The 22,628-nt window shown below is 40.7% G+C and overlaps 1 protein-coding gene and 9 non-coding genes across 10 annotated transcripts in view; 9 read left to right on the plus strand and 1 right to left on the minus strand.

Moving 5' to 3' along the window:
- Positions 1–22,628, minus strand: part of gjc1 (gap junction protein gamma 1) — a 49,457-nt gene that overhangs the window by 7,819 nt on the left and 19,010 nt on the right. The window lies entirely within an intron of this gene.
- trnac-gca (transfer RNA cysteine (anticodon GCA)) lies at positions 10,970–11,041 on the plus strand. Its single transcript has one exon. It is a non-coding gene; the product is annotated as a tRNA-Cys (tRNA).
- trnac-gca (transfer RNA cysteine (anticodon GCA)) lies at positions 11,413–11,484 on the plus strand. The gene has a single exon. It is a non-coding gene; the product is annotated as a tRNA-Cys (tRNA).
- trnac-gca (transfer RNA cysteine (anticodon GCA)) lies at positions 11,691–11,762 on the plus strand. The gene has a single exon. It is a non-coding gene; the product is annotated as a tRNA-Cys (tRNA).
- trnac-gca (transfer RNA cysteine (anticodon GCA)) lies at positions 12,030–12,101 on the plus strand. The gene has a single exon. It is a non-coding gene; the product is annotated as a tRNA-Cys (tRNA).
- On the plus strand, positions 12,575–12,646 carry trnac-gca (transfer RNA cysteine (anticodon GCA)). The gene has a single exon. It is a non-coding gene; the product is annotated as a tRNA-Cys (tRNA).
- On the plus strand, positions 12,876–12,947 carry trnac-gca (transfer RNA cysteine (anticodon GCA)). Its single transcript has one exon. It is a non-coding gene; the product is annotated as a tRNA-Cys (tRNA).
- On the plus strand, positions 13,177–13,248 carry trnac-gca (transfer RNA cysteine (anticodon GCA)). Its single transcript has one exon. It is a non-coding gene; the product is annotated as a tRNA-Cys (tRNA).
- Positions 14,818–14,889, plus strand: trnac-gca (transfer RNA cysteine (anticodon GCA)). Its single transcript has one exon. It is a non-coding gene; the product is annotated as a tRNA-Cys (tRNA).
- Positions 15,096–15,167, plus strand: trnac-gca (transfer RNA cysteine (anticodon GCA)). Its single transcript has one exon. It is a non-coding gene; the product is annotated as a tRNA-Cys (tRNA).

A 22,628-nucleotide genomic window follows, 5' to 3' on the forward strand; every position in this document is an offset into this window, starting at 1 on the left:
GGTGTAGGAAGCTGACTCTGTGCATCAAGCTGTGCCGGGTGACTCAGCTTCAGCAGCAGCACCCAGACAAACCATGGCAGCTTTTCTCCCTTGATATAAACAATGAACAGTAAATTGGAGGAAAACATGAAAGAAACAAAAAAACAAATCAAAGTCAGAAAAATACACAGAAAACTCCCTCCAGTGTAGTCTCACAGGGATTTTACATAATGGGAGACTAATGAGCTTTGAAAGGGAATTGCATTCGGGATCAATGGCTCTATAGTCATAGGCCCGAAAGGTCATCCCTGTGTAATCGCGGGACATCAAAACGTCAGTGTCTCTGATACATCTGAGCCGGTGACATTGCTGGTAGCCCTACCAAACAGAACAAGGTCAAAGGTCAACAAGATCAGTTCCTAAGGAGTGAATTCTGCACGTCACGACCTCGTGCTTTGAGTCAAACAGACAGTTACAACTAAGCTTAATGTCACTGGAGGGATCCCCGCAGTCACTGCCTTCTCCTCCCTTGGGATCCAAAGAGACTCACATCCAGACAATCACACACACACACACACACACACACACACACACACACACACACACAAACACACAGAAAAGCAGCGTGACTATGAGGAAAAACTGAAGCGAGGTTAGACGAGGTGCTCCTTATTCACTGTAGTGACCCATCATGGGAGCGCGGCACTGCAGCTGCAGGGGCCACGAGCTGGGGAGGGACACCGGGGGAATGAGGACCACCTCGGGACGACTGCAGGTGGACGGTGGTTGTTATTGCGTAACAGGGAGATGCTGCGACTGCATGTATCAATTAGGAGAGTTCTGCACAGCAACAGGTGGAAGTACATGGAAGAAGGTCATGGTTTCTGTATAGTTTGTCATGTTTGAACTTTAATGGCATCAGCTCCATTTGATGAACACTAATTTGGGTTTCTTTATACATAAATGGTCACAAAGACTTTGAGATGAGAATATCAGGTTCTAGACTTTAGATTTTCCACATTAACACCTATTTAACCAAGGTTTTCCTTTGCTTTGGTGTATTTATGTGTTAATCTCTTGTAGTATTTGTTATATTCTGTGTCGTAATCACATGTGGGTTGAGCCAAATATCTGGCGAGACAAAAAACAACAAACAAAAAAACGTAGAAAATGAGTGGTATTCTGGTTGAAAAAATATTTGTATTAAAATGGCCTGTTTCATTGATGTTTTGTAGATGATTGTAAAAAATAATAATTGTAATTTAAGTTATTATTATAATTTCATGCAAAAATTAGTAAGATTATAAATATATAACATGTAACATATACATTTATAATGCTATCAACATATTAAAATATTGTTGATAGCATTATATATGGGTCACTATATGTAGATGAACTGTGTACATGTTCAGTATCCTATACAAAGACAAACTATATGATACCAGTACACGCAAGAGTTCACTTTGCAAAAGTGCAGGGAGAGGTCAAATAATCATAGAAGAAAATATAGATATACAAAGGTCAGTGGTCATCATCCTAATAGCCTGAGTTAAAAGCTTTTATAGAGTCTGTTCCCTGTTACTGAACACACATTGTGAAGGTGAGTTGAAACATCCTTTTCGTGTTCCCTATCCTCTCTCTGGTTCTAAACTGTTTGAATTCCATATTCAAGCTCAGACACAGTATACCTAGTGCCACACACACACACACACACACACACACACACACACACACACACACACACACACACACACACACACACACACACACACACACACACACACACACACACAGACACACACACACATTAATGAGCACAGGCCAGCGGCAGTCTGGATAATGAATCTACTGTAAATGGTAGAAAAAGCGCTCTAATGAGTATATGTAAGATTAACAGATTTATTTGCCTCTGGAGGATCTTTAATCAAGTGAAGCATACAAACGTAAAGACGGATGAAACCCACTGAACTGCTACCTGAAACCATTACCATACATAACATTGATAAATGCATTGTCTGGTCCGTGAATTTCAAGCAAGTGCAGATAGTGTTAATGTATCGGCTCGTTTCCTTATTGCTTTCATTATATCAAACGTCCTTCCAGATGCAGCAGTCGTGACCCAGCTCAGAGCAGAGATGTGCTACCCCCCCCCCCCTGCGGAGTCTGAATGTCAGCACAGGCTTCAGGTCGCCATCCCCTCACTCGCCTTCGCCATCGTGCTAATCACCACTAACTTATTCTTCTTAGTGTTTTTACAGAGATTGTAATAGATCTTACTCCAATGAAACTAAAATCTCAGCGCCCACTGCAGATTGGTTTGGCTCCTGGTGCTGCTGATCTGCTGTTGGACCGCTGCCTTTAAAACACTCCTCATTTTGTACACTTTACACTTTTATGTGATTTTGATTACTTCCAGTGGTTTCGTATGCAACTTTTAACGATCTGCATGATTCGACTGTTTTCACTCCATCATCATAACGGTAGAAAAGCTTTTCCCCTTCACGTGACCACACTGAATGTTACATCAAACCGTTTGCTTTTTCAATATTAAAAAGCCCAGAGAGCAGTATTGTGCAGTAAACAGAGTGTTATGTTGTCATTATACGTGTGCTGATAAAAATTTCAGTAGATTCATTAATTTTAAAACTTGAATATTATGAGGTGAAAAAATAGAGGAGGATCATTTGTTTTCTCATTTTCCCTGTAACTAGTTTTTATTATGGTGGCAATAGTATATTTACTATTTCCCACTATCGCTGTCCATGTATAGAAATAATATAACCCTGATATAAGAAGTATTTTTTATCAAATCTACAAATTTGTGAGATTCCAGGTCTTCATGTAAGGCAGGATATTTAGCTCAACAACAATAATAATAACAATACAATAATAATACGGTCCTGTTGCATATATTGGGCTCAAAGTAAGAATTGTCAAACCAACTTATGGCTCAAAATAAACTTCACAATTGTTAATTCCAAATAGGTTGTACAATTTGTTGTTAAAACTACAGCTGAGCATCAATCTTAACAGATAATGTAAAATGACTTAGCCAACAGCGTAGCAAAGTCAGACAGCAAAAGAAGAACTCAACAGAGAGAGTTAATTACGTCGCTTCATTGCAAAAAACCTTCCATCTGCGTAAAAGGAGTCACATTTATTACATTTTATATCAAAGATACTCGACAAAAATGTTATCGGAGAAGATCCAGACCAAAGCTGCGACTTCTAAATGTGCAGCGGCGGAGTTTGAAGCCGCCCTCGCTGCTGATATCAAAGTGGCTGCATGCCGTGTGCGTGCAGAGATTTAATTTTCTGCTTTGTAAAGCTTAATCTTCCAAAAAGGAAACACCTTTATTTAAATAAAAAAAAAAGACAAAGTAGGGAATAATTAATTGGAAGAGATAGAAAGTGCAGGCACAATGAGGTCCATTGTCTGAGGGCCCCTCGGGAAATGAAGTTTTTACAAACTATTCAAAGATTAATAAATGACTTAATAAATTTTGACATCCCTATGATCCCGACACATGGGCCTTTTTGCTGTCATTATTATTTCATTGAAGTTGATCTCACAAGGCACCAGAGGTAGTAATGCTTTCTTTAAACAAAAAGAAAACAATAAAGGTAATAGAGATCTATGAGAGGAAAGGCCCAAACCTCGGATCAGGTTCTTTTAGGGTTGACGTTGCTCTGACTGTTCTTGTTCAGGGGGTTTCTGCCGCGGCGCCCTCTCCCTCTGCTCTGCCCAGTGCCATCCACAGGCTTCCCTCTTGCCCCTGTCCCACACAGTCTGCATGGATCAAACTAATCTGCTCACACAGTTGCTGGCCAGACATCTGTCCGCATAACCACCTGGATCATCGCATGTAGGGTAAACCGTGGCCGCTTTGATGCTAAGAGACCCCCCGAAGGAAAACCGGCAAAAAATTCATGCCATAGAAAAGGTCAAAGCTGGTGAAAATCACAATACGTGTGGAGATAACCACAATAAAAGCGCTTTGGAGGGCCGGCCGTCAGCACATGCCCGGCTTAAAAAACACAAGGGGTTTCTTATTCTGTGATTCCCCTTCTCGCGCTCTGAAGGGCTAGATAAGCTCTTTGGTTAATCACTCAGAGATGTTCAAATAAAAAAATTTCAACATAGCTGAAAAAATGGATTTCTTATCAAAATGTCCTGTTTCCCCCCACCACAGAGCAGCAACTGTGTTCAAAAGAGTCCCTGTAGTGATTAAGAACATAAATGCCGAGAGTGACTTTGCATTAAGTTCAGCCGCAGAAGGTTATCAGAGTTGTTAATCATATCAATTTCACAGGACTAATCTCCACCAGATTGTGTGGTGCATGTATTTAAACGGACACGCACCAATGCAGAGCGGAAACTTACTTGCGGGGTCATCAATGCAAGTGGCCTTGAAACACAAATACTCCAGACACTAAATTCCAGAGGAGTTGTTTTGACAGTGGACCCCAGTTGGGGCCCCTGGCTTATAGAACGACTTGCAGGAGACATAAAGAAATGCAGATCAGAAGACGTTAGAAGTGAGGGATAAATGTAGAAACTGCTATTTTGTTGTGTGGTCAGACTCTTAAGAGGAGGAAGACCTGGCTGAGATGTATGAATAAGATATTTCTTCTTCACTTTGCAGCAGGGAGGCGAGTTACGGAGGAGCATTTGTTCCCCAGCGTTCCTGGGAAACTCACAATTCCCTAATTAACAGTGTCCGAAGGGGAGAAACATAACGCTGAACTGGTTCCATATGTTACGAGGAGATTCTCTGAGGCAGGAGCAGCCTCCCTGTGTGCATCTGTGCTTTTTTATTCAGCATCATGCAGGAAAAAAGTAACTACTGTTTAGAGTTAGAGATGTAACTTGTCCTGAGACCTGGTAAATATCTGTGACTTCCTGAATCACCTGATCAGATTATTTTCTTTGAAAAAACCAGATCCTAAACAAACCGAACACAAGCTGCAGAGCAAAGTGATGAAGCAGCGTACTCACTTCACTCCTTCTCTCCCAGGTGCCAGGTGTCCTTTGTCTCCCAGCCTGAGGCCCCTCATCTCCGTCTGCTCGTCTCACTTACCCTCCTTTACATGCCCGTTAACCTCGGCTGATATCAAAAAGCCCTGACCTGAAATCGGCAGCGGCATCCAGACAACAACAAAAAAATCTGAAAACAAAAGAAACGCGTCTTCGTGGCCGATCTCTCGCGAAGAGCCTCAGTGTGTGTGCCCAACCAAGTGTGAGCTCTTCCTGAAAGGCAGAGGGATGAGGGAGGCAGAGCATCTTGCTCCTCTCTCCCCTCGGCGCTCACAATGGTCCTCACTTACCCCATCATCCACAACCCCCCCCCGCAAAATGGGTCATGGTTGGGGGTGGGGATGGATGGGTGTGTGTTTGTATTATGTGTGCTCACGATGAGGAGGAGGAGGAGGTGGTGGTGGTGGTGGTGGTGTGGTTTTTAATACCCCTTGGAGGGGAGGAGGGAGGGGAAGCCCGGGGTTGACAGACAGTAATAGGATGGGGGGGAAATGGATTGTGTTTGGAGGTAAATGATACTAAACCCTCTGGCCACCAGCGAGGAGCCGGACAGGCTGAGGCTCTCAGGACAGGGTAAGAGCAGCAATTCGAAATCTGGCCATTGTGTTTTAAGGCCTTATTATAATGTGTCTTAAATTTATGAATTTAAAAGGGCCACATGTACTACATGGAGATGGGAGACCCTAAAGAAATATCTTTAAGTTTATTCACTGCAAATCAATCTATTCAACTTTATGTGTAAAGCATCCTTCATACAGGTTATTGTAGTTGAAAGTGTTTTACATTTGACTGATAAGACAAATGTTGACAATTAAAAAGAGTAAAATAGATTTATATGCTGTAATAGCAATTTGAGAAAAAATTAATACATAGCATTCCTCCAACAAGAAGCATCAGTTCCCTTAAAGTCAATCAAGCTGCATCAAATTTCCCACACTCATAGATATCAGTCCTATCTCATAATGTTAAAGAAAGGGAAAAATAATTCTGGCCCCAGACCTGCATGGGTGCGTCCTTTACTCCTACCCCATCCTTTCACACAGATTAGAGCTAATCCGTTAAGTGGAGGTAATAATGAAAACAAAAAGATAAAATATAGATAAAATAAATAAATGTGCAGCAATAAAAGACCAATAAGAGATTATGTCCAACATATTAATAGTGGTTTGTGTCTGCCAATAAGTAACTAGAGATTGCAGGACAGAAACGGCAACTGTGATAGTTAAATGACACTGTCTCTTGCCAAGGGAGCACTTTACAAATGTCTGTGAAATATCAGTCCTTCAGTCAGCCTATCTATCACTTTTCATTATTAATCAATCCATTGGATGGTTTGCAAAGATCGTTTGCACAGATGTTCTTTATCCCCGGAGGATGTATCCTAAAGACGCTGATCTGAACAACAACTGTTGGATGTTTTGCCATAAAATTTGATACAGATAATTATATCCCCCCTCAGGATAAACTGGAATAACTTCCGTGAATCACTGACATTTTATTTATTGCCAACTCAAATGAAAAGAGAAAAGTCGAGGAAAGAAAAAAAATCACAAAAAACATTGGTCTCTGTTTTTTTTTTTTTTTTATAAATCATCAATAAATTTATTGGATCCTCATCAAGATAAGTTACGTGCTTATTTCTTTATCCAGTATATAAAAAAATCCAGTATTACTTCTGCTCTAATTTCCGTATCGTTTAAAGAGAACTGGCAATGTGTTTCATACCGAGTCCGTTGTGACAAAGTATAACAAATAATTGATGCCCAACAGGCTGCCTGTTACGAATGCCAGAGGATTTGGGGCTCTGAGAGAAGGAGCCCAACGAGCTGCCAACTTGGAAAAAGAAACACCAACGCTACTTTGGAAAAGTTGAACAAGTCATGAGAGGACACTGAGCTCTGAGATAAAAAGTTGGGAAAAATCCTAATAATCAGCTGACCCTGGCTATTCTGAATGTTTTATGCCAGCCACACATGCCGTAGCCTTCGCCTGCAGGAAGACGGAGCCATCGTTATCCTCTGCATCGCTCTCAGCCTCCTCGTGCCCTCCTCACTCCATCACTCCGCTGCCTCCCTAATGCCTCTCTTGGAGTCATAATCACGCCGCGCTACAAACAATAAAAGATGTCCGTTTGATATTGTCCAAATCCACTCACCAGCGGTCGTGGCTCAAATTACGACTGCATGCGCGCAATCTCCGTCTCTTTTCTTATCTCGCTCCTCTGAGCGGACCAATTGCTATCACCAAATTTCACAGATCGTGTGCTGAGCGTAAATCCTCTTTAAATTCATATCATGTCGCTCAAAGTCAAAGTCACAGTTTATGTTAAAATGTGTTTTCCTTTAATGTCCAGCTTTTCCCCCCATTAATGTGAAGTCGATAAGCAGTGGAATGGTTTTTTTGGAGACGTCATCTTGGTAATAACCTTGAATCATTTGACGTTATCGTCTTCTTCTTCTGATGGGAGCACTTTTATGGGGAGATTTTTTTCAGCTACATTATTTTTTATGGGCAACTACTGCAGATGTGATGATGGTGTCAATGTTGGTGTTGACGACAATGATGTTAATGGTCATTCAAAACCATCGGAAAAAAACATTAACAAACACACAAGCACACACAAACACAAACACAAACACACACTCTAAGGAGGAATGGTGGCAGTTATTCACAGTCAATTCAACTAAAAGCTCTTGTCTGTGGCTGTGAGAGTTTGACAGCAGATTAAAAGGCCCCCACTTCCTGTCCGAACCCAAAATACACACTATTTCACTTATTAAGTAACATTGTATAGAAATCTGTGTGAGATTGTCCACACTATCACTTCAGCCACAGCAGCTCTCCTCTCTCACCGACTCCCCAAATCACACTACACATTCATTCTCAACAATCTGGGGAAATGAAAACAAAATGAAGACCTTTCAAACTAGATATTCTTCTAAACACAATCAACTTCTTACTGTCAATATATATATATTATGCTCCCACTGTGGAGAAGCTGGAAAATTACATTGTGGGTGGGGACCAAGCTCCAGAAACATCATAATTAAAAGAAGTATTTAAACTTAAGATCAACATTTGGCTTTCTGTTGCTCTTATTGTCTCACTTCCTGTTGTTATAACTATGTCAGTACTAGTGTACAGGGCAGAGGGGGCCCTAAAAGAGTCAGGGGGCTCCTGGGTCAGAGCCTCTGAATGAGACGTTTAATATTTTTTGGTCTGAAAGTCAATGAAATGACATCCAAGATGAAAAATAACCCGAAAATGGCATCACTGAGTCATTTTGTGCTTTAGTGAATCTCAGCGTTCTGCTTCACCTGAAATAGAGACAAGTCTTTGCCCAGGGGCTGATTGTCTCGTCACTCATCCATGCAGAGAACACATGAGCGTTTCACTGCTTGAATTTATGATGAATAGTTAAGACAACTACTTTACATAACCAATATTGCAGTAGCTATAAAGGTGCCACCTTATAATCGTAATGCTCGGTGCCTTGAGTCCAGCGTGAGAGAGACGATTCATATCAGCTGTCTGTGGTGCACACACGGGGACGATCGGCTGGCTCCCTTACAGACACGACCAGCTTGACAGCGACCAGCGTTAATAATGCAGTGCCAGCTGGTGAGATAAACTCTGTATCTGTCTTCAAGCATTAAAAATTAAAGACAATGTCATTGAGCTGATCCCAGATTGTCGGAGATAAAAAGGTAAAATACACAAATATAGAGTTTTACCGATTTGTATTTTGGCACATAGCTAAACCGAGGTCTTATATCCTCTCATGTACAAAACAACTTGTTCAGACTTCAGTGCATAAATCTCGGCCTTCATTCATGCTGCACAACATTATGTGCGCTACCACTATATGGGAGGAGCAATGCAGCTTTAGGTTGTGTCTGTTGCACTATAGGACGCAGGGATACCTCGAGAATGATATTTTGTTTGACATCTTGAAACTTCTCCATGCCGGCACTTCTCATATGGTATCATATGATGGCGAATCATTTTCAAATCACTCAAAGGTTGTGGTGTCTATGGCCGTATTATTTGCACAAACATTTTTTAACTGAATATATAAATTGACCTTGACCCTGATATTCCCAAGTTTGGTGAAAATCCATATGAGGGTAGGGAAACACTATGCTGCTCAGGGTAAAGTGCAGAAATACATGTCATCAGGTAAATACAGAATTAAAAGAAATACATAAAAAATACCATAATGCAGATAAGTAATTTGGATCGAAAAATCTTCTGAGTACATATACTTGAAAAACTGTGTATGTTTACATCTTTGTGTCATGAGTCACACTGCTAAGAGATGGATAGAGGAGATCGGTTGTTGCTAAACTCCCATAATCCTTCAGGCCGTCTGCATAAGCCAAGATAATTTGGCTCATTTGACAGTGTATCATCCATGTAAACATCCAAGCTATTAAAGAAGATGTTTGAGTGACAGATTTTCCACTTGTATTCTTGTCAGTTTTTTTTTTTTTTTTACAATATGGCTCCACTCAGAAATCTCTCAATTTCAGAGCTGTGCACTGACGAGTGGCGACTGATGTGCGTTTAAGCCCGAGACAGCAGTGTCATCATGAAACGGGGACTTAAAGTTTAAGTGTAACGTCCAGGGAAAGAAGAAGACACCATGGTGTGTTCGGGTGGTCAGGAATTTCCAAGATTAGAAGCAGGAAGTTTACTGACTGAACTCCAAATACTTTCCCATACTTAACTTTACTCAGTGTTGGGTCCTTTCTGAACATCCTGCTTCGACATCATGTGAGAAAAAACAAAAGGACCAATGGGACCAAACCAAACCTCTTGACTTGACATAATTTACATGGAGAGTAGATGTTACTGCGAATATGATGTAAACATTTTACTATCAGCCAATATAAAATTGATACGTTACTGAAGTGTGAGGCATTTCATGATAAATTGTGAGAAAAAATTAACCGCAACAAAAAAAATTGTTATTACTCAAAAAGGTTTGCACTAAACACATCACTTTCCTCCTACTGGTCCATTGCTGCAGCTCCTCTTTCAGCCTCTGTCTGAAAGACTTGTTTACAGCCTGTCTCTTCAAGGACCCCCTCTCGATCAAGCTCAGTCTAATGTGATCGGCCGCGAGGGCCACACTGTTGCGATTGGTCAACTTCTTCCAGCACATGTAGGAAATGTGGGCCTCCTCTGTTGCTTTACCTCGCTCTATAGGCCGCAGGTCAGCTGCTCGACATGCATTAAGCAAATGTGATCACAATAATGTGGGAGTATCGGCCGGACTGCTGAGGGGGTGTTTCAAGAGCTGTGGGCGAGATGAACTCCATTTACTGGGAATGTTCTATGCAGATCTTTTACAATAACTAAAAACCTACACAACACACTAGAGGGAAGAAACACTGACATCATCGTCTCCTTTAAAAGAACACAACATTCTCCGGGCTGCGTTAGAGGCCCCCACTGGAACATATGAGCCAAGATGTAGACACATCCCGACCACTGGTGAAACTCATTGGCTAAACATTTGACAGCGGGTCAGGAGGTTCCCTCTTCACTTCTGGCTGCCTCCGCTGTCTCTCGTGTTTACACAGCGACAGTATGAATGTCTTAGTTCAGTGCGCGGGCATTATAGACTCAGTGAAAAAATAACACTGTAGATCAGTAGGTTCCCTCACATATCAAACGGCTGTTGTTTAAAGTTGAAGTCATATAATGATACAGTTGCCTTTGTAGTGACATGTCCACTTCATACTTTGCTGTTTCATGCTGGTGGACATTCATTTGTGCTGAGCGGGAGTATTTATATAAGCATGTGATGGTTGAATGGTTTGTTTGTTCATCAGTGTACTACGCTTTATATAGTGTGCATTGTTTAGAGTATGCTTTATTTAGCTTCATTGAGCCTATACAAAGCCAGATAAGTGTACACCTTTTGCAGCATGATAAAGAACAGGGGGTATAGCTCAGTGGTAGAGCATTTGACTGCAGATCAAGAGGTCCCCAGTTCAACTCTGGGTGCCCCCTATAAAAGCATTGTCAATTTTAAAAGATTGAACTGAGCTCTTTCTCTGCAGGTGGATCAATGGCTTGATGACACCACAGGAGCAGTATGGAGGTCTTTTCTGTTGTTCTTACATTTGAAGTAGTGGTCCCCAGTTATTTAAATTGTTTTGAGTTTGGCTGCAGCGCTGTTTACCCTAGTAAATCCTTAAGCGTTTTGTGGACTCAACACTTCACCCACCCCTCCGTCGGCATTGTGGTGAGTAGATAACGAGGGAATTTTCATTTTTTTGTGAACTATCCCTTTAAATGCTTCAGAGAGAGAAGAGACGATTCATCATCTGCCATATTGTTCAATGTGTTTGAGACACAGACATGCTGATATGTGTCATACAGGGGGTATAGCTCAGTGGTAGAGCATTTGACTGCAGATCAAGAGGTCCCCAGTTCAACTCTGGGTGCCCCCTTTAAGTGAAAGATAATATCTATACAACACCAAAAGTATTTATCCATGCGCCACCTTACTCATGTGTTGCAAGGGGATATGGTGGAAAAGTCATACTTAGTAATGCTGGATTTTAAATAATATGAACTGTTTATGATGTTTAGCTTTATTAAGCTGTAGCCTACATCGCTAGATCATTCTATACCTTTTGCAGCATGATAAAGAACAGGGGGTATAGCTCAGTGGTAGAGCATTTGACTGCAGATCAAGAGGTCCCCAGTTCAACTCTGGGTGCCCCCTATAAAAGCATTGTCAATTTTAAAAGAATGAACTTTGTAACAAACTACTTCAACATATATTTTCCATTCATAATCAGGGGCTACCTGTAAATAATAGGATTTATACACTAAACGTCAAAAAAGCTCTTTCTCTGCAGGTGGATCAAAATAATATTTTCAAAGGCAAGACGCTATACTATTAAATGCTCCAGAGAGAGAACAGGTGAATCATGATCTGCCATATTGTTCAATGTGTTTGATACACAGACATGGTGAAATGTGTCATACAGGGGGTATAGCTCAGTGGTAGAGCATTTGACTGCAGCTCAAGAGGTCCCCAGTTCAACTCTGGGTGCCCCCTTAAAAATGGTTATCAGTTTCCAAACAATTTGGGCATTAAAGATAGAGAACTTGCGATAGCTACCGATAGTGCAGCAGTAACTAGGAGGAGGATCCCAGAGGATATTCCGGCTAAAAACATGGCGTGAATGAAGCCATTTTGAGGTAAATTTGAATGTCAGGGCTCACTGACACCACAGTATGGAGGTGTTTTCTGTCTATTTTGTACGTTTGAAGAAGTGGGCCCCATATACTATTAACCAATTGCTTTGGATTTGGCTGCAATGCTGTTTACCCGTGAGACTCCAGAAGTGCTTTGTGGACTCGATCACTTCACCCACCCCTCCATCGGCATAGTGGTGAGTAGATAACGAGTGAATTTACATTTTTTTGTGAACTATCCCTTTAAATGTTTCAGAGAGAGAAGAGACGATTCATAGTCTGCCATATTGTTCAATGTCTTTGACAAACATTGATGCTGATAGTGGTCATCCAGGGGGTATAGCTCAGTGGTAGAGCATTTGACTGCAGATCAAGAGGTCCTCAGTTCAACTCTGGGTGCCCCCTCTAAATAAAACTGACAGAGACATATGTAACACCACAAGTATCATTACTTACACCTCTTTATTTATTTGTAGCATTGAAGTATTATGGAGATCTCAATCAAATGAAAGGTAATCATTTTATATATCATGTGAATTATTTATGGTATTTAGCTATATTTAGATTTATCCACTTTTATTTAGCCTATACAATACCAGATCACTCAATACTATTTGCATTATCATTAAGAATTGGGGGTATAGCTCAGTGGTTGAGCATTTGACTGCAGATCAAGAGGTCCCCAGTTCAACTCTGGGTGCCCCCTCTTAATAAAACTGACAGAGACATATGTAACACCACAAATATCATTACTTACACCTCTTTATTTATTTGTAGCATTGAAGTATTATGGAGATCTCAATCAAATGAAAGGTAATCGCTTTATCTATCATGTGAATTATTTATGGTATTTAGCTATATTTAGATTTATCCAGCTTTATTTAGCCTATACAATACCAGATCACTCAATACTATTTGCATTATCATAAAGAACAGGGGGTATAGCTCAGTGGTAGAGCATTTGACTGCAGATGAACAGGTCCCCAGTTCAACTCTGGGTGCCCCCTCTTAATAAAACTGACAGAGACATATGTAACACCACAAGTATCATTACTTACACCTCTTTATTTATTTGAAGTATTATGGAGATCTCAATCAAATGAAAGGTAATCACTTTATATATCATGTGAATTATTTATGGTATTTAGTAGGGATGCACCGATATGGAAATTCTTGGCCGATACCGATACCGATATTTAAAATAACAATCTGGCCGATATCCGATACCGATACCGATATTTGTTTATTTTCTTTTTGTTATTATTCATTCACCTTTTTGTGCCAGAAAAATAATTAAATCATTATTTAAAAAGCACTATTTAAAAAAATGTCAGCCCTTCATCACTCTTATCTTTTAATGAGCACAAATTGAATCAGATTTATGAAACAATCTTTGATTTAACTAAACTTTATTTAACAGAGACATATTATGCCCATTTTACCGCAAGTTGAAATGGTTCCTCGGGATCTTAATGAAATGTCTGTAACATATTTTGGTCAAAATACCACAAGGATAATTTAAAACAGCACCTTTTTACCCTGTCTAAAACTGCCCTGTTAAAGTATCATTATAGAGAACGCTCTTCTCATTGATTTACGGTAGCAGTATTGCCCGTTTATTAGATGTGTTACGGCTTCTGTGTGTATGACGTATGTTGTCAATTCCCTAGTCACCTGTGCATGAGACGGATGAATAGAGCCGATGCAAATGAGAATAAAGTACTTAAACAGACGCTACGCTCATACTTTTTACTCCAAGTTACACTGCGTGAGTCAAGATAACTTAACAAGCCCTCCTCAGTTTTACCTGTTTTGAGTGTCGGGCAGAAATCACATCGCGTCAACACCCACCGTGGCCCTTCGCGATGCTTGTTTTAATTAAACAGTCGGATTCCCCTGGTCCGCACCAGTTCTCAGTCAGCTGCTAGGCGCCAGCCGAGGCGCACCGCAGGGTGTATATTAGACACCCTGCTATATTTAGATTTATCCAGCTTTATTAGGCCTATACAATACCAGATCACTCAATACTATTTGCATTATCATAAAGAACAGGGGGTATAGCTCAGTGGTAGAGCATTTGACTGCAGATCAAGAGGTCTCCGGTTCAACTCTGCCCCCTATGAAGGCATTGTCAATTTCAAATGAAAAAAGGTTATACACAACTTGTGCATTGAAGATAAAGAGCTTGGGATAGCTGCAGTATCTAGGATATTTTGGCTCAAAATACTGTAAATTAAGCAATTTCAAGGCAAATTTAAATGTCAGGGCTTGATGACACCACAGGGGCAGTATGGAGGTCTTTTCTGTTGTTCTTACATTTGAAGTAGTTGTCCCCAGTTATTTAAATTGTTTTGAGTTTGGCTGCAGCGCTGTTTACCCTAGTAAATCCTTAAGCGTTTTGTGGACTCAACACTTCACCCACCCCTCCGTCGGCATTGTGGTGAGTAGATAACGAGGGAATTTTCATTTTTTTGTGAACTATCCCTTTAAATGCTTCAGAGAGAGAAGAGACGATTCATCATCTGCCATATTGTTCAATGTGTTTGAGACACAGACATGCTGATATGTGTCATACAGGGGGTATAGCTCAGTGGTAGAGCATTTGACTGCAGATCAAGAGGTCCCCAGTTCAACTCTGGGTGCCCCCTTTAAGTGAAAGATAATATCTATACAACACCAAAAGTATATATCCATGCGCCACCTTACTCATGTATTGCAAGGGGATATGGTGGAAAAGTCATACTTAATAATGCTGGATTTTATATCATATGAACTGTGTATGAGGTTTAGCTTTATTAAGCTGTAGCCTACATCGCTAGATCATTCTATACCTTTTGCAGCATGATAAATAACAGGGGGTATAGCTCAGTGGTAGAGCATTTGACTGCAGATCAAGAGGTCCCCAGTTCAACTCTGGGTGCCCCCTTCAAAAGGATTGTCACTCTCAAAAGAAACAACTTCTAGGGAGTTATAGTTAGTTGTTCACAATATAACAATAGTAATAGTAATAATATAAAAAAATATTAACCTACAATTTTATGTAATCATAAATATAAAGTGTCATTCCAATAGTATGTATTTGCCATTTTACCACTATAATCACTCATTGGCATAACATAAGGGGTTGTAGCTCAGTGGAAGAGAATTTGACTGCAGATCAACAGGTCCCCAGTTTGACTCTGGGTGCCCACTAAACACTCGTGTTATTATACACTGCCAGGAAAGGATAAATGCATAAGTCTAAGAAGGACCACTGGGCAACTTGTTAGAAAAGTGTAATTCTAAAACAAAGAGTAAACCCTCTATTCAGTGACTTAACAGTAGCTCCATGTACCTAGTTTAAACATAATGCTCTTGTAAACTTTACTTAGTGCAATTGTTATATTGTAAAAACTGACTGGCTCTGATCCATGTATGTGCAGCCGCTGACTGACTCCCCTGCCAGAGAGGGGGCATCTATCAGGACAATTACCTGCAGTGTCGTGTGGAGGAACGGAAACCTGTGGACTCTCAGGACTCACTGGTGCACAGTGTTTGACACCTGAGGCTGCTGAGATGTTACATAATAATACAACAGCAGTTCTCAAAACTCAGTGTAGAGAAGCTGTATCACTTTACATTGGCAGAAATAGTGCCTAAAAAGGTTAAATGTAATGTATTTAGTAATTGGTTTTCTGCAGGTGCACCCAGAGTTGAACTGGGGACCTGTTGATCTGAAGTCAAACGCTCTACCACTGAGAAATCTTCTTGCAGGGCATCTATTAACAATCATGAAAGAATAACAGCAAACATTTTTTATCTCTTTTGTTTACTGGTGACTTGAGTAAATAATTAGAAACAATAAAAAGTGTGTGACTTAGGTAAATTTATCTCCATGTTATGCACAACAGTGCTTAAACTCTTTATCTCCCCTGTTGACCGTGAGGAATATCCTCTGGAACAGTAAATCCTTGTTGACTTTTGTCGGTAATCACCACGGAGCAAAATTTAATTAACACAGGGAGAACGGAGGCGTCCACAGGCAAAGATTCATGGTCCTAAACAAACATGAGCAGCCTATCTGAGTCCCTGGCATAAACACACAGAGTCTGACGGTTTGCAGTTCAGAGTGAAGGCAAATGTGTGTGTGTGTGTGTGTGCGTTTGTTGTGGTGCTGTGCTAAGGCCTCGTAGGTGTGGGTCCGCATGGAACAGAGCCAAAAGTAGAAGGGCACTCTGAATGCATCCCTCTGACAAGACTTACACCTCACCATGCTTTTTTTAATAATAATATTCATAACCTACTAGGAGCTGTGTTTGTTTGGAGTCAGTGGGTCATATAACATGGAATATTTATAAAAAAATGATGTCTTTATTAAATAGTAATGTTCATATTAGTTAGAGGACTTGCTAAAATCTAATAATGGAGGTTTGTCCTATATGTCTGGGGTAGTAATAACATCTGATATGATTTGGAGTCAGTGTGTCACATGACATTGAAGGTATTTAAAACTCAGAAGAGCGTGTGTACCTCCACCGAGGCCCAACAGTCCCAATATGAAGCCACATTTAAATACATTCGATTTTTATTTAGATCTGCACGAAATTGTACACACTCATGAATATGTCTGAAGTTTATCATCAAGATCTATGAATTATAACTCAATGAGAATGATGGAAAAATCTCATAATGATAAAGAAAGTGAGAAAAATGTACTTTGATCCCTAACCCTGCTTATTTACAGACAAACAAACAAACGCAGATGAAGACTTAACGTCCTAGTTGGAGGTGATAAAGGACGGATGTTCCAGGGCAGTATAAAAGGGGTGTAGGTCAATGGTAGAGCGTTTAACTGCAGATCCACAGGTCCCTCGCTCGTGTTTATGACCAACATAAACATTACATGTGGGACCGAGCTGTGCAGCATGTGAAAACCGAGGGACAGGAGCATCTAGGAGCTTACACAGCTCCGTGGGGAGATTTTAGAGGATGCAGCCACGGATTATTAAACCCTAGAAGATCTCTAATGCACATTTATATTCAATATGTTTCTCCACAAAACATGATTAGAGGAGCCACCACCTTAGTGTAATCTAAAAGATGGTCAGGCCTGCGTGTTTATAGCTCACACTTGGCTGCAGATAAAGTGGTTCCTTTCTTCAAATACTGGTGTGTCGATGAAACACATTATACACAACCATCCCTGTGGAGCGTTAACCACGTTTGTATTTATCTACTGAAAAACGAATGACTTAACTCTTGAGTCATTCTATTCATTGGTAAATACAGTTTTCTTCAAAGCATAGCTTTATATATAGAGACAAGCTGAGGGAACCAGATGAAAGGGGATTTACAGGTTTTCACAGACTTACAGTGAAAAGATGATATCACTTTACATGTAGATGGTAGCATCGTTTTATTTCTAATATTTGATTTCTGTTTATGAGTAGTGAAACAATATTCTCCACAACCTTGATCTGTTTCATAATAATGTGTTGAGTGATTATTGATAAAGGTTTGTAACTTTTTATTAGCCACCATGGAGCTTTTCTTGTATTTTGCAATGTTGGCAGCTTGAAGTTGACAGAGGGAAAATTAAGATTTAGCTGAAATAATTGTAGAGTCCGATATCAGCACATCTCCCGTTCATCTCACACGCCCATAATATTTTCTTCTTTCTTTTACACAGTTAATGATCATTTGTAATAAATCGTTTCTGACTTGACCATCGATTATTACTTCGGCCAAAGAGGTTATGTTTTCATCTGCGTTTGGTTCTTTGTTGATTAGCAGGATTACGCAAAAACTACTGGACAAATTTCCATGAAACTTCATGGACGGATGTGGGTCAGGAAAGAACCCATTAAAATCTGGTGCAAATACATTCAAATTAAAAGAATGGGACATTGTGAGACGTTTTTCTACACTTTTGCAGATTTCTCATTGAATAATTCATGGATGTAAAAAAATCTGGTAGGTTTTTGACTAATGTTTGAGTTTTGGCAATGTGATGCAGATCCAATTAAAAATCTGGATCTAGTGAATTTGAATGTGGTTTCACAAGGGAACTGTTGGGCGTTGGCAGAAGTATGCATTCTACCGACCGCCACTCTAGTTTGTACATTTATTTGCCAAACCTCATTGCAGTAAATGCTAAATGAAAACATCCGGCTAATTATGTTCTTCCAGTTGGTAAAGCTGTGGACTGACATTATTCATTCATAATTCATGTTCTCCAGCAAGACTGAGCCACACTTCATCTCAGGCTGTGTCGTAAAAACCCTTCGACTCATCAGCCTTCAGATTCGCATCTCTAATTAGCGCGGAAGAAACGGGCTACCTCAGGTGAACGGACGTTTGGGCATCTCTGTGAGCATGTGTACGTTATCATACATAATCATGCATACCAAGACACACACACACACACACACACACAACCACACACATGGTAGCAGGCACCTATCATCTCCCCTGGCTGCGGCTCACCAGCAAAATCTCATTAGAGCGGGATGGAGGAGGAGGATGAGGGAGGAAGAAGCTGGGGGAGGGACGGCAGTGAGAGGTGCGGTCTGAGGGTCTGTGTGTGAGTGAAGGTGTGTGTGTTTTGTGTAATCTATTGACTTGATTGTACAATAACTGTACAATAGATGATGAATTTGAAGTCAAATCGGTCCCAACTGCAGGTTAAAGGGCATTGGTAAAGCAAAGTGCTCTGAGGGAAAGAGCCGCAATGTGGTTGTACTTCTGTATATCTGTGTACTCGACTTTGTGTGTGTTTGTGTGTGTGTGTCTGTGTTGGTCTGTGTGTGTGTGTGTGTGTTTGTGTGTTTGTGTGTTTGTGTGTGTGGGAATGTGTATGTGCATGTGGTTGTGAGTGAGTCAGACTGAGGGCGACTCAGAATTAGATGATTCTTGTTGTGTCTTTAGGCAGGGATGGAGCATATTTGACGTGTGTGTGTGTGTGTGTGTCTATGTGTGTGCAGAGCATTCTTGCCTTTGGTGACAGGTTTGGAGGGCAGAGGTTATGTGTGTGTCTGTGCGTGTATGTGTGTTTGTGTGTGAATGTGTATTTATGGAAACCTCGGAGCGTGTGTTCTTACATTTGTGTAGACCTCAGAAAGTGTGTGTTTATGTTTGTGTAATCCAATGAATGTGTGTGTGTGTGTGCGCGCGAACAAGCACGTGTGTGTGTGTGTAAACTGCTGTACATGTGTGTTATTCCTATTCATATAATTCACAATCTCCAGGGAAGCGGCCAGATTTTCATTACATGTGTTTTCACTTGTCAGATATATTTGTTCCTGAGGCTGCTGCTGCTGCTAAACATCCCACACCTGGATGCACAGTGTGTGCTGCTCCCGCTCATTCTGTGTCTTCGAAAACCCCATTACCATGCTAATAATATCCTCAAAATCGGACTGCACTCTCACCTTGATGAGTGTTCGTCACAGGGCCCGTGCAGCACATGTGGGATTAGGGATGACTTCATTTACGGCAGCATATCTTTAATACCACGGGAGCTCAAAGACGCCGGGCAGGGGAAAGACGGATTAAGGCGAGGAGGCTTCCTTTGAATGACGTCCAAAATATGTATAAATATCGCGGTTGGCTCCAAAATGTATTCAGCTATATGTTTACGCCGTAAAATTTGGGAAGGAGAAATGAAGGTGGACTTAATATATATGCTTTCTCCCTGTGTGTTTAAATGTGTGTGTGCATATTGGAAATGGAAGCATGTTGGTGCATTTTATGGCATCATAACCGTAAAAATAAACTAGCTAAAAGCATTTTGTGGTTATATGATACGGCTAAATATACCATTTATAATGTGTGAAATATTATGCTTCAGGGAGTATTTTGATTTTTACATTGCAAGTAGTAAAACGTGACATTAATTCTAAGCAGGATTTTATCGCGCTGTTCTAATCTTTTTAAACTTTTGCCTTTTCCTCATTTCACAATGACCCCTGTTAGAAAGTGACATCTTATGCCTACTAATTGATATCTAAATCTTTGCTCATCAGTTAAGAGTAATATATACATATACATACAGGAATAAGTAAAGTAAATAATTAAGCAAACAAGCGGATGCTGGTACATTTTTATTTTTTTACAAACTATTTGTACTTAATACATTTTAACATATTATTGTTCATGGATTATTTCTAAATAATCTAAGTTACTAAAGTGAGTGCAAACTAATGTAAATCATACTCATCACATTTATCTCCTGTCAAACATACAGCGCATACGTTTTTTATCTTGTTTTATATAGATTATGGTCTATGCATGATAATTCATAAAGCTTTGCAAAAAACTCTTAATCTGAAGCATCTGTCAAGTGCAAACATAAAACAAAACAACCCTGATAGCAATCATCATTAGTTGCATGTAACCTCCATCCATACTTTGGTATCATATGAAATGAAACCTTACAAATAATCATAATGGAAACACTAGATTCAAAAATATATAGACACATGTTTTTAAATCCCGATTCAGAGTTTTTGCTCTATGTGAAGAAAAACAAATCTTAATTACAGCACTCTCTTTCATGTTTGGTTTAATGTATCACTTAGAAAAAATCTGACATTAAGCTGAAAGAGGTTGAGCTGTCTGTGGGCCTGCTGCATTCACTGTCCTCGCCGATGTTTCAGTAAAGGACTTTGCTAACCCACTTATGCAGCTGGATTTGCATTGAGTGAATTGAAGCGAAAGATTTAAATGGCATGAGTCTTGCTATTAAAGCAAAGCAAAAACATCAGACAAACAGGGAGGAGCAGCTCTCTCCATCTCTCTCTCTCTCTCTCTCTCTCTCTCTCTCTCTCTCTCTCTCTCTCTCTCTCTCTCTCTCTCTCTCTCGATATGTGTGTATGTGTGTGTGTGTGTGTGTGTGTGGAGGAGCAGGGGGAGTGCTGTCCCCTGCCTCTGCAGCAGCTGCAGCTTCCAGCCTCAGTCTACACTGTAGGGGCCATTCTGCTGTCTGAATGACTGATAGATACAAAGAGCTGAGCGCTGATGAGATGTGACTCAGAGGAGAGCGCTGATGGTGCGTTTCAAACACACTCGTGCCCGTCTGCATGTTGCGATTCAACATTCGTATGACGTGAAAACGATAAAAAGACAGACTAAATATTTGCGGGTCAAGGCTTCGAAGCAGCCTCAACAATAAGGCACTGGGGGAGCCATCTTTTTCTAGAGACAAGGCCGATCGTGAGGGGAAAGCAGTCAGTAAAGCGTGTGTCGATTTCACAACTGGCCTGAGGGCTGGGAAATCTTTGACTGAATTTGGTCAAAAAGAAGTCCACCCCTCCCACCATCCCTCCCTCCCTGATATGAGGTCTCATATGTCCATAAATAAAAAACAAAAAAAACATGGTAACAGATGCTGACCTCCGCCTGACGCACACATATGTTACAGAGTAAAACCCTGCAAGCGAAGCAATCAATTCTCACACTCAGACAGAAACAAACAGACATTTGCACAGGAAGACACAAACGGGAAGCTAAACACGCATGGTGCCCACAGTCTAATGAGACCAAATCGGACAGAGTGCATGAATGGAGTGCCCTGATTCAGCCCGTGGCACCGAGCTCCGCGCAGAGACAAAGCTCTCATGCAATATCCCCCGTTCACAGTCTGGCACTGAGGGCAGAAAACGTTAGCAGCTCCCAACTCTCAGCTCCACAGTATGGAGGTATTATAATATCTGAAAGGAGTGGGAGGGGGGGGATAGCGGTGGTGGTGGGGTTGACTCGGCTCAATACCATCCCCCACAAATCCCAACACATACGCCGAACCATTCCGCCAACCTCCCCGCTTCGTGCTCTCACTGTACTGTTCTCACTCGGTCCCCATCCCCCATCTCCAGAACCTCCACTTCCTCTTCCTCATCAGTATCCATCAAGGACCATAAGGGCAGACCCAGTGCTTCTTGCACATCACATCCACGGCATGCCACCGCATGTGAATAATGGTTCATTCCATGTAGAGTTCACTCATATACAGTGCCGACGCATGTGAGCCAGAAACCAGCTGCACAACCCAACCCTTACACAGTAGATGTTGTTTTTTCTTCAAGATTTTGGGCTTCAGGACTGCAACTAATGATAATTTTTATTGTAGATCCATCTGTTTGTTACCATTTGATCCATTAAATGTAAGAAAGTAGTGAAATATGACAATTCCATGAGGAATCACATCAGAAAATCAAAAAATCTTCACAACAGAAGAGGGAAAAATGAAATTAATGTTGAGGAGCATGATTTATATCCTCATAAAAGTTGCCATGCAATTAATGTCGATTGACAAATAATTAGTTGTTTTATTGTTTCCAATATAAAACCTCTAAAAGGATATTAGAGGAGCTCTCACAACACAGGCCTTTTCCATGTTTACGTTGTAGGT

The sequence above is a fragment of the Pleuronectes platessa genome, chromosome 16, assembly GCF_947347685.1.
Source record: "Pleuronectes platessa chromosome 16, fPlePla1.1, whole genome shotgun sequence".
In the NCBI taxonomy this organism is placed as follows: Eukaryota; Metazoa; Chordata; class Actinopteri; order Pleuronectiformes; family Pleuronectidae; genus Pleuronectes; species Pleuronectes platessa.